Below are 14,145 nucleotides of genomic sequence, written 5' to 3'. Positions count from 1 at the left end.
AGGAAGCTAGCTATATAATGAGAACTCATCCATACTCACCTCAGATCGGGAAGTCAAAAAGGGAGGAACATAATCATACTCACCCTGCACTAATAAGTCAAAGAGGGAGGAATAATCACACTCACCCCATTAATGGAGGAGGAACATATTATCGATGTCATGCCAATTGTGAGTCAAAACAATTCCAAACATTTTATTCAAATGATCCGTAAGAATCCAATAAATTTCGAAAGTTAGAATTTCATTAACAAAATGGCAACACAATTCGTAATTCACTTCAATTTCCACAAAACCATTTAGTGCTTTTCAATCAATAAGTATCCATCAAATACCATTCAAACAATTTTTCACGCTTTCAAACCATTCACAATGTTTTTCAATCAATAAGTGTCCACCAAACACATTTCCACAATTTAAAACAATGATATGCAAATAGTCAATATTTATTTCCATTGAAAATAATTCAAAAGAAACAGCTTGTTGTGCACAAACCTCGATGATCGTCCCCGATCCGGACTCGGTGTTTCCTTCCCTTTTCCCGAGTCTTTGGTAATCGAGAAACACAATTTGAAGTGTTTCAGTACTAATTTAAACTGTCTCTATCGATGGTGTTTGGTAAATAATGCACTGAACTCAATTATCCACTTAATCACCTAATATACCGACCCTCATTGCGTTTTAGGTAAATTAGGTTTTAGTGTCGTTAATATGTCACATTTGATAGGGTTTTAGGTTTGGTATGTTTTACCAAAGTCATTTCCTTGCTTAGTGCATTTTAATGCAAATTGCTGGATTCCGGGACACTGGTTTGACCTAACCGGACGATCTAGTTCCCTCGGTTTTCGGGTCTCGGTCGAAACTACAAACTTGTAGATTTAGGTCTTATGGACCGCGGTGCAAAATTTCAGGTCAATCCGAGTTAAGTAGACCGAGTTATGGTCATTACACTCTTGCTGGTCAAATGGTACAATTTTAGGTCAATTTTAGGTCAAATTGGTCAATTCTGGTTCGGCCAGTTTTTGGACCCGAACTTGTGCAAGTTGTTTGACTTGCTTATGGTCATTTCTGGGCTTTGGTGTCTTCATAAGACTTGTAGGTATGGGTCTTAACTATTCTTGGTTAAAATTTCAGGTCAATTGGACCTGTTTTGAGTGAGTTATGGCCTAAATACTCACTGCTGCCCAAATGGTCAGTTTTTAGGTCTCAAGTGTACCTAATCCGAATTGGTCATTTTTCACATCAACTTGCAAGCAGAATTTTGGTATGGTTTCTCAATGAAAGTTGGCACATTTTGTGCCTAGTTTCACCTCAAATTGGTCTCATACCAATTGAGGTTACACATTTCAGGTTATGGGCTAAAATGTACACTGCCCTCAATATGCATTTCACACCCCACTTCAAACACACATATACCTTGCAATTTGGTTCACTTCCCTACCAATCTGTTTTGGTACATTAACCACAGTATAATCTACTTTACATTAACATTATTTTGGGCAGATTACCATTACCCTCAACACACCAAATATAATTCACATTTACAATATCTCAATACCATTACATACACACCTAAACACCACTAATTCTCACATACACTTTACACAATAATTTCATACACATATCCTTCATTCCTTAATGCCACAATTCTGCCAACACTCCCATGAATATACACATTTATTCAAGTGTCCCCAAGGCTGCCCAAATTTGTCCTTCAACATCAAAGTGCTGTCCAAGTTACCAATTCCCATCCAAGTGCATAAATCACCATATAAACATGAAATAATTCACTAGGTTATTAATTTACCATGATCAACATTATTTCTCATCAATTATATGCATAATAAATCATCAAATGTGTGACCCCATGGCTGTCCAAAAATGGCTATCTCAATAACTATTTAAACTTCAAAATTTCCTTCACAAAACCAACACCCATAACATGCACACAAAACTTAACAAAGCTATCTTCAAAATTATGAACTTACCTTATGCTTGGAGTTTGTTAAACCTTGCTTAAACTTCTCAAATTTAGTATCAAACTCTTCCTTGTGATGAGTAGACAAAGTTTCATGAAGGAACTTAAGAGATTGGAGTTGAAAATGGAGAGTTAAGAGAGCTTGCATGAGAAATGGCCATGGTTTTTCCTCTCACCTTCATTCACGGCAATGTTGAGATCACTTTGAGGAAGATGAAGTTCAGCTGATTTAGTGGAGTTACAGCTGCCCTATTATATGTTTATTTTATGCATTAGTGGTCCACTCACAATTTTAATCATATTTTAAGCTAAACTTTCATTTAATCCCACATTAAACCCTTGATTTTAGCTATTTACTTTAGGTACCACCAAATTAATTTTTATTTTATTTTCTAAGTGTAATATTATTTATTTTTAATGGACATTTAGGTCAAAAGACACTTGGGACGTCAAATGACCATAATGCCCTGCTCGTTACGTTCGATTTTTCTAGGGTTTTGTCTGTTTTTCGATTTCTAACTTTTCTTTGTACTAATTATTTAATTTTTCTTTGATCTTTCTAATGATATTTATTCTTCAACAAGGGTCTATTCAAGTCCTAAAAATGTTTTCCAGGGTTCCCCGCAATCGTGGCTAGTCAACGGTCCACGCCGTGACTTCCTGCATGGCCACCCATCGCTAGGTTTCCGCCGCTTAACTTGATCACATTTCTTTGCTATTATTTTTCCTTTGTTTTTCTTGTATTTTCTTTTCTTGTATTTCATTATTTTATGTCTCCTCCTCATGTCAAAGTGTAGTTCTAGGCATCCTAGCCGTCCAGGACAACACCGTCACCTGAGCAAAGAGAACGCACTACCGAACTTTGGGGTGTTACAATTCTCCCCCCCTTAAATAAATTTCGTCCACGAAATTTTACCCAGTAATCATCTTACAATAGTCATACGTTTATTTTCTCCTTTCTATATGATCGTAAGACTTTTAACAATCTAATACAATGTTTACTTTGTTTGGATAACACCAATCTCCTCTTACTATTATGTTGTCTAATATTTCAGCTCACGTTCCTTCTTGAATGACCCTTGAGGTCATATTAGAATCATTCATCAGGCATTGGTCCTCTGACCATTCTAGTCCATAGTCTTCCTCACATTCGGAATATTTCTTTGTTACATATGAATCAACTGTTCAAGTCTCTACTTCCATAACTCTTTTTATCTGTCAATGTTCTATAACTTACTTCCTTTTGTACTGAACTATAACCTTTCGATATTTTAACTTTTGAGTTTTAGATCCCTAAGTAGGATTTTCAAACTTATTTCTAATAATTAAATTCTATCATGGCATAACTATACCAAAACAGATGCCGTTGGCAACTATTCTTATCTAGGTGTACTATCGGGTAGTACGTAGCTCTACACAATAATCTCAAGTTAGTACTGTAATCTGCAGCTTACAGTATAAACATCAAGAACATTGCATAGTTACTATGATACATCCCAATAGATCAAACTTTGTTATCTTTTATTCTTTTTGAATTCACTGATATTCGAATCTTATTCTGATTACAATATCCATTAGCAATTTCTAACAGTAACCTCCTTGCCCTTATCAAGAGCAATTCCATTACTGCATCTTACTTTTACATCCTCTTGCCTTACATTAAGTAGGCTCGCCAATTAGCTTTATAATTTATGGTGTGTTAGAAAATACTTTTCGCCGATAAACTCTTTCAAAAGTAATTTCACTTATTATCACAATCCTTATCTCAAGGATTAATCACTAATGCATCCAAATTTATTCCCCTGTAAAGGAATAACAACAGAACATGTAGTTCTAACACTAACATAAAAGTATGCAAACTCCAGGTCAAACAATACATATATATATCTTAGTTGCTAATTGAGAAAGTACCAGCAATGATGTCAAAAGTCTCAGTCTCTTTTCTGTCGTATAGCGTATACTCTAGTTGAAGCATCACCCTGTTTTGGCTGATTCACAGTAGTCTGACTTCTAGGTGTACTACCCCTACCTCTACCTCTGCCTCTACTAACTGATGGTGAACTATTTGGGGTAGAAACTTGGGTTGATCCCTTTGGTGTAGTAAATGATCCAGAACGACCTGGATTTACACAATCCCTAGCAAAATGACCAGTCTCTCCACAGTTAAAGCATGCTCCTACGGCTCTATAACATAGCCCACTATGTGGTTTACCACAAGTTTCACAAAGTCGATCTGACAGCGCATTTCTGGGTTTCTGTTGAGTTTGCTGATCGGATCGAGGTGGTTTCTGTCCAAAAGATCTATCTCTACCGGACTTCTTACTATCTCTGTCGTATCCCCCAAAGTTTTTCCTCTTTCCAGTAGGACCACTAGAACTCTGTTCTGCTGACTTTCCCTCTTTTTCTGCCTTCTCTGATTTCTTTTTCTCAAGAGCCGCTTCAGATTCAATTCTTTCTAATTCTAGTGCTTGAGAAATAAGTTCAGAGAAGTTGTTATGTTTGAATCCGACCACTTGTAATCTGATACTAGGCTTCAAGCCGGTTTCAAACCTCTTACATCTCTCCCTACTGGTAGAAAGTAGACTTACTGCATAATGGCTTAGGCGGGAGAATTCCCTTTCATACTCAGCCACTGATCTGCCCCCCTGTTTCAGACTTAGGAATTCTTGCAGCTTCTGGTCTACATAAGCATCAGGGACATATTTTTGCCTGAATTCCCTGAGGAAGTCACTCCATGTTAGCACTGCAGGTTCTATCAGACTGTGGGGGATGGTTTTCCACCAGTCATAAGCATCTCCCTGTAGTAAGGATACTGAGTACTCAAATCTGAGCTCCTCTGTGCAATGCAGTTTCTTGAATACCCTATCCATCCTCTCTAACCATTGTTCAGCTTCTAGAGGATCTACTGTCCTTAAACTCAGAGCCCCATACTTCATCAATTTGTCATATTGTCTAGCGTAAGATCGTGGTTGTACCACCGAGTCCAGTATTGGGGCTTGAGTAGGCACATTACCATCCATTTGTTGGAACATTGCGTCTCTGTCACGAGCGAAGCTGCGATGCAGAATCGCAGGGTGGTGCTCTTGAACCACTGACATTATGTAGGCATGGGGCATCCCCTTGCACCTCAGCCTCAATAGATTGATCGACTGAACGATCACCCTCTTCCATAGTCAATGCGAGGATTTTAGATCTCCTAAACCAATAACACAAGGAGATTTCCTCCCGTTAATGCATATTTATAATGTAATGTACTGTATGTATCAAACAATGATATTGAGCAGTTGTACTGTGAAGAAAGAATATTCAAATGACAGTGAAAGCAATTTAAAAACTTTGCTCTGATACCACTAAAACATGTCACACCCTACCCCTCTGTAAGGCATAACATGATCCCGTAGTATACCTAATGAATTAACAACTCCGTCTACTGATAATCCATTAAATACACTACAAGGGATTTTAAAAACTTTTCTTACTTCTTTTACAGTGGTGAGCACTATTTACAGGTGTGAAAGACTTTGGTGAACTGAAGTGAAACAACTAACTCATTTGATTTATTTGGAATATCTGTAAAAATTTTGGCAAGGTGCCATTTGTATTTTGGACAAAACAGTTCTTCAGAAAACCTGTAAAAAGCACTTCAATATATTTTCAAATCTCAACTCCAACATTTTTATCAACACAACACATTTCTCAAGTCAAATCCACAGTGATTTTCAAAGACTAAGATATAAAAATATAACACAATTTTTACAAGCCAAATAACTCATAATTATTTTACAACTCTTGTACAACTTAAATTTACAACCGCTCAAAACCAAGAATATAATATACATTCAGTGAATATACATTACAAGACAAAATGCCACATGTGGTATACTCACTATACCCAAAAATCTCTCATTGGCGATACTAGCGACCTAGCTCTGCCTGTCTCTCTCTACCGCGACAAAGAATAAAGCTATCACGAGACAATGTCTCGATGGTGCACAACATTTACCAAATACAAATTTTAAATCACAATTCATAAATCATATCAATAGTGGATACTTAAAACCATAGTTAAATTCAGACAATAAATGTCAACAAGAATTTAAACTCCATTTGTTAATATCACAATAATTTTCAATAAGTCGATCATGGTTGAATTCAATAGATGATATGTCAATAAGAGTTTAAATCAATTTCACAATCTCACAATACATAATAACACAATTCGATCAAATAATCAAGAATACAGTGTTGCCAATCTATAACACAATTTAGGCCATGACACAATTTTTTCCATATATGCCGTGGTTGTACACCACGACAAGACATGCTCACCCCAATAATCGAAATCAATGAGGGAGGAAGCTAGCTATATAATGAGAACTCATCCATACTCACCTCGATCGGAAGTAAAAAGGAGGAACATAATCATACTCACCCTGCACTAATAAGTCAAAGAGGGAGGAATAATCACACTCACCCCATTAATGGAGGAGGAACATATTATCGTGTCATGCCAATTGTGAGTCAAAACAATTCCAAACATTTTATTCAAATGATCCGTAAGAATCCAATAAATTTCCAAAGTTATAATTTCATTAACAAAATGGCAACACAATTCGTAATTCACTTCAATTTCCACAAAACCATTTACGTGCTTTTCAATCAATAAGTATCCATCAAATACCATTCAAACAATTTTTCACGCTTTCAAACCATTCACAATGTTTTTCAATCAATAAGTGTCCACCAAACACATTTCCACAATTTAAAACAATGATATGCAAATAGTCAATATTTATTTCCATTGAAAATAATTCAAAAGAAACAGCTTGTTGTGCACAAACCTCGATGACTGCCTCTCGATCCGACTCAGTGTTTCCTTCCCTTTTCCCGAGTCTTTGGTAAATCGAGAAACACAATTTGAAGTGTTTCAAGACTAATTTAAACTGTCTCTATCGATGGTGTTTGGTAAATAATGCACTGAACTCAATTATTCACTTAATCACCTAATATACCGACCCTCATTGCGTTTTAGGTAAATTAGGTTTTAGTGTCGTTAATATGTCACATTTGATAGGGTTTTAGGTTTGGTATGTTTTACCAAAGTCATTTCCTTGCTTAGTGCATTTTAATTCAAATTGCTGGATTCCGGGACACTGGTTTGACCTAACCAGACGATCTAGTTCCCTCGGTTTTCAGGTCTCGGTCGAAACTACAAACTTGTAGATTTAGGTCTTATGGACCGGTGCAAAATTTCAGGTCAATCCGAGTTAAGTAGACCGAGTTATGGTCATTATACTCTTGCTGGTCAAATGGTACAATTTTAGGTCAATTTTAGGTCAAATTGGTCAATTCTGGTTCGGCCAGTTTTTGGACCCGAACTTGTGCAAGTTGTTTGACTTGCTTATGGTCATTTCTGGGCTTTGGTGTCTTCATAAGACTTGTAGGTATGGGTCTTAACTATTCTTGGTTAAAATTTCAGGTCAATTGGACCTGTTTTGAGTGAGTTATGGCCTAAATACTCACTGCTGCCCAAATGGTCAGTTTTTAGGTCTCAAGTGTACCTAATCCGAATTGGTCATTTTTCACATCAACTTGCAAGCAGAATTTTGGTATGGTTTCTCAATGAAAGTTGGCACATTTTGTGCCTAGTTTCACCTCAAATTGGTCTCATACCAATTGAGGTTACACATTTCAGGTTATGGGCTAAAATGTACACTGCCCTCAATATGCATTTCACACCCCACTTCAAACACACATATACCTTGCAATTTGGTTCACTTCCCTACCAATCTGTTTTGGTACATTAACCACAGTATAATCTACTTTACATTAACATTATTTTGGGCAGATTACCATTACCCTCAACACACCAAATATAATTCACATTTACAATATCTCAATACCATTACATACACACCTAAACACCACTAATTCTCACATACACTTTACACAATAATTTCATACACATATCCTTCATTCCTTAATGCCACAATTCTGCCAACACTCCCATGAATATACACATTTATTCAAGTGTCCCCAAGGCTGCCCAAATTTGTCCTTCAACATCAAAGTGCTGTCCAAGTTACCAATTCCCATCCAAGTGCATAAATCACCATATAAACATGAAATAATTCACTAGGTTATTAATTTACCATGATCAACATTATTTCTCATCAATTATATGCATAATAAATCATCAAATGTGTGACCCCATGGCTGTCCAAAAATGGCTATCTCAATAACTATTTAAACTTCAAAATTTCCTTCACAAAACCAACACCCATAACATGCACACAAAACTTAACAAAGCTATCTTCAAAATTATGAACTTACCTTATGCTTGGAGTTTGTTAAACCTTGCTTAAACTTCTCAAATTTAGTATCAAACTCTTCCTTGTGATGAGTAGACAAAGTTTCATGAAGGAACTTAAGAGATTGGAGTTGAAAATGGAGAGTTAAGAGAGCTTGCATGAGAAATGGCCATGGTTTTTCCTCTCACCTTCATTCACGGCAATGTTGAGATCACTTTGAGGAAGATGAAGTTCAGCTGATTTAGTGGAGTTACAGCTGCCCTATTATATGTTTATTTTATGCATTAGTGGTCCACTCACAATTTTAATCATATTTTAAGCTAAACTTTCATTTAATCCCACATTAAACCCTTGATTTTAGCTATTTACTTTAGGTACCACCAAATTAATTTTTTATTTTATTTTCTAAGTGTAATATTATTTATTTTTAATGGACATTTAGGTCAAAAGACACTTCGGGACGTCAAATGACCATAATGCCCTGCTCGTTACGTTCCGATTTTTCAGATACTGGTTTTGTCTGCTTTTCGATTTCTAACTTTTCTTTGTACTAATTATTTAATTTTTCTTTGATCTTTCTAATGATATTTATTCTTCAACAAGGGTCTATTCAAGTCCTAAAATGTTTTCCGTGGTTCCCGCAGTCCGTGGCTAGTCAACGTCCACGCCGTGACTTCCCTGGCATGTCACCCATCGCTAGGTTTCCGCCGCTTAACTTGATCACATTTCTTTGCTATTATTTTTCCTTTGTTTTTCTTGTATTTTCTTTTCTTGTATTTCATTATTTTATGTCTCCTCCTCATGTCAAAGTGTAGTTCTAGGCATCCTAGCTGTCCTGACAACACCGTCACCGAGCAAGAGAACGCACTACCGAACTTTGGGGTGTTACAATTCTCCCCCCCTTAAATAAATTTCGTCCACGAAATTTTACCCAGTAATCATCTTACAATAGTCATACGTTTATTTTCTCCTTTCTATATGATCGTAAGACTTTTAACAATCTAATACAATGTTTACTTTGTTTGGATAACACCAATCTCCTCTTACTATTATGTTGTCTAATATTTCAGCTCACGTTCCTTCTTGAATGACCCTTGAGGTCATATTAGAATCATTCATCAGGCATTGGTCCTCTGACAATTCTAGTCCATAGTCTTCCTCACATTCGGAATAATTATTTGTTACATATGAATCAACTGCTCAAGTCTCTACTTCCATAACTCTTTTTATCTGTCAATGTTCTATAACTTACTTCCTTTTGTACTGAACTATAACCTTTCGATATTTTAACTTTTGAGTTTTAGATCCCTAAGTAGGATTTTCAAACTTATTTCTAATAATTAAATTCTATCATGGCATAACTATACCAAAACAGATGCCGTTGGCAACTATTCTTATCTAGGTGTACTATCGGATAGTACGTAGCTCTACACAATAATCTCAAGTTAGTACTGTAATCTGCAGCTTACAGTATAAACATCAAGAACATTGCATAGTTACTATGATACATCCCAATAGATCAAACTTTGTTATCTTTTATTCTTTTTGAATTCACTGATATTCGAATCTTATTCTGATTACAATATCCATTAGCAATTTCTAACAGTAACCTCCTTGCCCTTATCAAGAGCAATTCCATTACTGCATCTTACTTTTACATCCTCTTGCCTTACATTAAGTAGGCTCGCCAATTAGCTTTATAATTTATGGTGTGTTAGAAAATACTTTTCGCCGATAAACTCTTTCAAAAGTAATTTCACTTATTATCACAATCCTTATCTCAAGGATTAATCACTAATGCATCCAAATTTATTCCCCTGTAAAGGAATAACAACAGAACATGTAGTTCTAACACTAACATAAAAGTATGCAAACTCCAGGTCAAACAATACATATATATATCTTAGTTGCTAATTGAGAAAGTACCAGCAATGATGTCAAAAGTCTCAGTCTCTTTTCTGTCGTATAGCGTATACTCTAGTTGAAGCATCACCTGTTTGGTGATTCACGATGAGTCGACTTCTAGGTGTACTACCCCTACCTCTACCTCTGCCTCTACTAGCGATGGTGAACTATTTGGGGTAGAAACTTGGGTTGATCCCTTTGGTGTAGTAAATGATCCGAGCGACTGGATTTACACAATCCCTAGCAAAATGACCAGTCTCTCCACGCTTAAAGCATGCTCCTCGGCTCTATAACATACCCCACTATGTGGTTTACCACAAGTTTCACAAAGTCGATCGGCGCATTTACGGGTTTCTGTTGAGTTCTTTGATCGGATCGAGGTGGTTTCTGTCCAAAAGATCTATCTCTACCGGACTTCTTACTATCTCTGTCGTATCCCCCAAAGTTTTTCCTCTTTCTAGTAGGACCACTAGAACTCTGTTCTGCTGACTTTCCCTCTTTTTCGCCTTCTCCGATTTCTTTTTCTCAAGAGCCGCTTGATTCAATTCTTTCTAATTCTAGTGCTAGAGAAATAAGTTAAGAGAAATTGTTATGTATGAATCCGACCACTTGTAATCGATACTAGGCTTCAAGCCGGTTTCAAACCTCTTACATCTCTCCTATTTGGTAGAAAGTAGACTTACTGCATAATGGCTTAGGCGGGAGAATTCCCTTTCATACTCAACCACCGACCGCCCCTGTTTGGACTTAGGAATTCTTGCGACCACGGTCTACATAAGCATCGGGGACATATTTTTGCTGAATTCCCGAGGAAGTCACTCCATGTTAGCACTGCAGTTCTATCGGATGTGGGGATGGTTTTCCACAGTCATAAGCATCTCCTGTAGTAAGGATCCGAGTACTCAAATCTGAGCTCCTTTGTGCAATGCAGTTTCTTGAATACCCTATCCATCCTCTCTAACCATTGTTCAGCTTCTAGAGGATCTATTGTCCCCTTAAACTCTGTAGCCCCATACTTCATCAATTTGTCATATTGTCTAGCAGAAGACTGTGGTTGTACCACTGGAGTCTGTATTGGGGCTTGAGTAGGCACATTACCATCCATTTGTTGGAACATTGCAGCTGTCTGCTGAGCGAACTGAGCAGAATCTGCAGATGCAGGAGTGGTGCTCTTGAACCATCGACATTATGTAGGCATGGGGCATCCCTTGCACCTCGGCCTCAATAGATTGATCATTGAATGATCACCCTATTACAAAGTCAATGCGAGGAATATAGATATCCTAAACCAATAACACAAGCAGATTTCCTCCCGATAATCCATATTTATAATGTAATGTAATTTATGTAACAAACAATTATATTGAGCGGTTATCTTTGTGAAGAAAGAATATTCAAATGACAGGTGAAAACAGAATTTAAAAACTTTGCTCTGATACCACTAAAACATGTCACACCCTACCCCTCTGTAAGGCATAACATGATCCCGTAGTATACCTAATGAATTAACAACTCCGTCTACTGATAATCCATTAAATACACTACAAGGGATTTTAAAAACTTTTCTTACTTCTTTTACAGTGGTGAGCACTATTTACAGGTGTGAAAGACTTTGGTGAACTGAAGTGAAACAACTAACTCATTTGATTTATTTGGAATATCTGTAAAAATTTTGGCAAGGTGCCATTTGTATTTTGGACAAAACAGTTCTTCAGAAAACCTGTAAAAAGCACTTCAATATATTTTCAAATCTCAACTCCAACATTTTTATCAACACAACACATTTCTCAAGTCAAATCCACAGTGATTTTCAAAGACTAAGATATAAAAATATAACACAATTTTTACAAGCCAAATAACTCATAATTATTTTACAACTTTCTTGTACAACTTAAATTTACAATCGCTCAAAACCAAGAACAAAATATACATACGGTGAATATACATTCTGAGTACAAAATGCCACATGTGGTATACTCACTATACCCAAAAATCTCTCATTGGCGATACTAGCGACCTAGCTGCTTTGCTCTGTCTCTCTACTGCGGCGACAAAGAATAAAGCTATCATTTGAGACAATGTCTCAGTGGTGCACAACATTTACCAAATACAAATTTTAAATCACAATTCATAAATCATATCAATAGTGGATACTTAAAACCATAGTTAAATTCAGGACAATAAATGTCAACAAGAATTTAAACTCCATTTGTTAATATCACAATAATTTTCAATAAGTCAGATCATGGTTGAATTCAATAGACAGTATATGTCAATAAGAGTTTAAATCAATTTCACAATCTCACAATACATAATAACACAATTCGATCAAATAACTGAAGAATACAGTGTTGCCAATCTATAACACAATTTAGGCCATGACACAATTTTTCCATATATGCCGTGTTGTACACCACGACAAGACATGCTCACCCCAATAATCGAAATCAATGAGGAGGAAGCTAGCTATATAATGAGAACTCATCCATACTCACCTCGGTGGGAAGTCAAAAGGGAGGAACATAATCATACTCACCCTGGACTAATAAGTCAAAGAGGAGGAATAATCACACTCACCCCATTAATGGAGGAGGAACATATTATCGATGTCATGCCAATTGTGAGTCAAAACAATTCCAAACATTTTATTCAAATGATCCGTAAGAATCCAATAAATTTCCAAAGTTATAATTTCATTCACAAAATGGCAACACAATTGTAATTCACTTCAATTTCCACAAAACCATTTACGATTGCTTTTCAATCAATAAGTATCCATCAAATACCATTCAAACAATTTTTCACGATTTCAAACCATTCACAATGTTTTTCAATCAATAAGTGTCCACCAAACACATTTCCACAATTTAAAACAATGATATGCAAATAGTCAATATTTATTTCCATTGAAAATAATTCAAAAGAAAGCAGTTGTTGTGCACAAACCTCGATGATTTGTCCCCGATCCGGACTCAGTGTTTCCTTCCCTTTTCTGAGTCTTTGGTAGCGAAACACAATTTGAAGTGTTTCAGTACTAATTTAAACTGTCTCTATCGATGCTGTTTGGTAAATAATGCACTGAACTCAATTATTCACTTAATCACCTAATATACCGACCCTCATTGCGTTTTAGGTAAATTAGGTTTTAGTGTCGTTAATATGTCACATTTGATAGGGTTTTAGGTTTGGTATGTTTTACCAAAGTCATTTCCTTGCTTAGTGCATTTTAATGCAAATTGCTGGATTCCGGGACACTGGTTTGACCTAACCAGACGATCTAGTTCCCTCGGTTTTCGGGTCTCGGTCGAAACTACAAACTTGTAGATTTAGGTCTTATGGACCGCGGTGCAAAATTTCAGGTCAATCCGAGTTAAGTAGACCGAGTTATGGTCATTACACTCTTGCTGGTCAAATGGTACAATTTTAGGTCAATTTTAGGTCAAATTGGTCAATTCTGGTTCGGCCAGTTTTTGGACCCGAACTTGTGCAAGTTGTTTGACTTGCTTATGGTCATTTCTGGGCTTTGGTGTCTTCATAAGACTTGTAGGTATGGGTCTTAACTATTCTTGGTTAAAATTTCAGGTCAATTGGACCTGTTTTGAGTGAGTTATGGCCTAAATACTCACTGCTGCCCAAATGGTCAGTTTTTAGGTCTCAAGTGTACCTAATCCGAATTGGTCATTTTTCACATCAACTTGCAAGCAGAATTTTGGTATGGTTTCTCAATGAAAGTTGGCACATTTTGTGCCTAGTTTCACCTCAAATTGGTCTCATACCAATTGAGGTTACACATTTCAGGTTATGGGCTAAAATGTACACTGCCCTCAATATGCATTTCACACCCCACTTCAAACACACATATACCTTGCAATTTGGTTCACTTCCCTACCAATCTGTTTTGGTACATTAACCACAGTATAATCTACTTTACATTAACATTATTTTGGGCAGATT

Source organism: Hevea brasiliensis, chromosome 11 (assembly GCF_030052815.1).
Source record: "Hevea brasiliensis isolate MT/VB/25A 57/8 chromosome 11, ASM3005281v1, whole genome shotgun sequence".
Classification (NCBI taxonomy): Eukaryota; Viridiplantae; Streptophyta; class Magnoliopsida; order Malpighiales; family Euphorbiaceae; genus Hevea; species Hevea brasiliensis.
The sequence above is the reverse complement of the archived record's forward strand: the minus strand, read 5'-3'. Positions refer to the sequence as shown.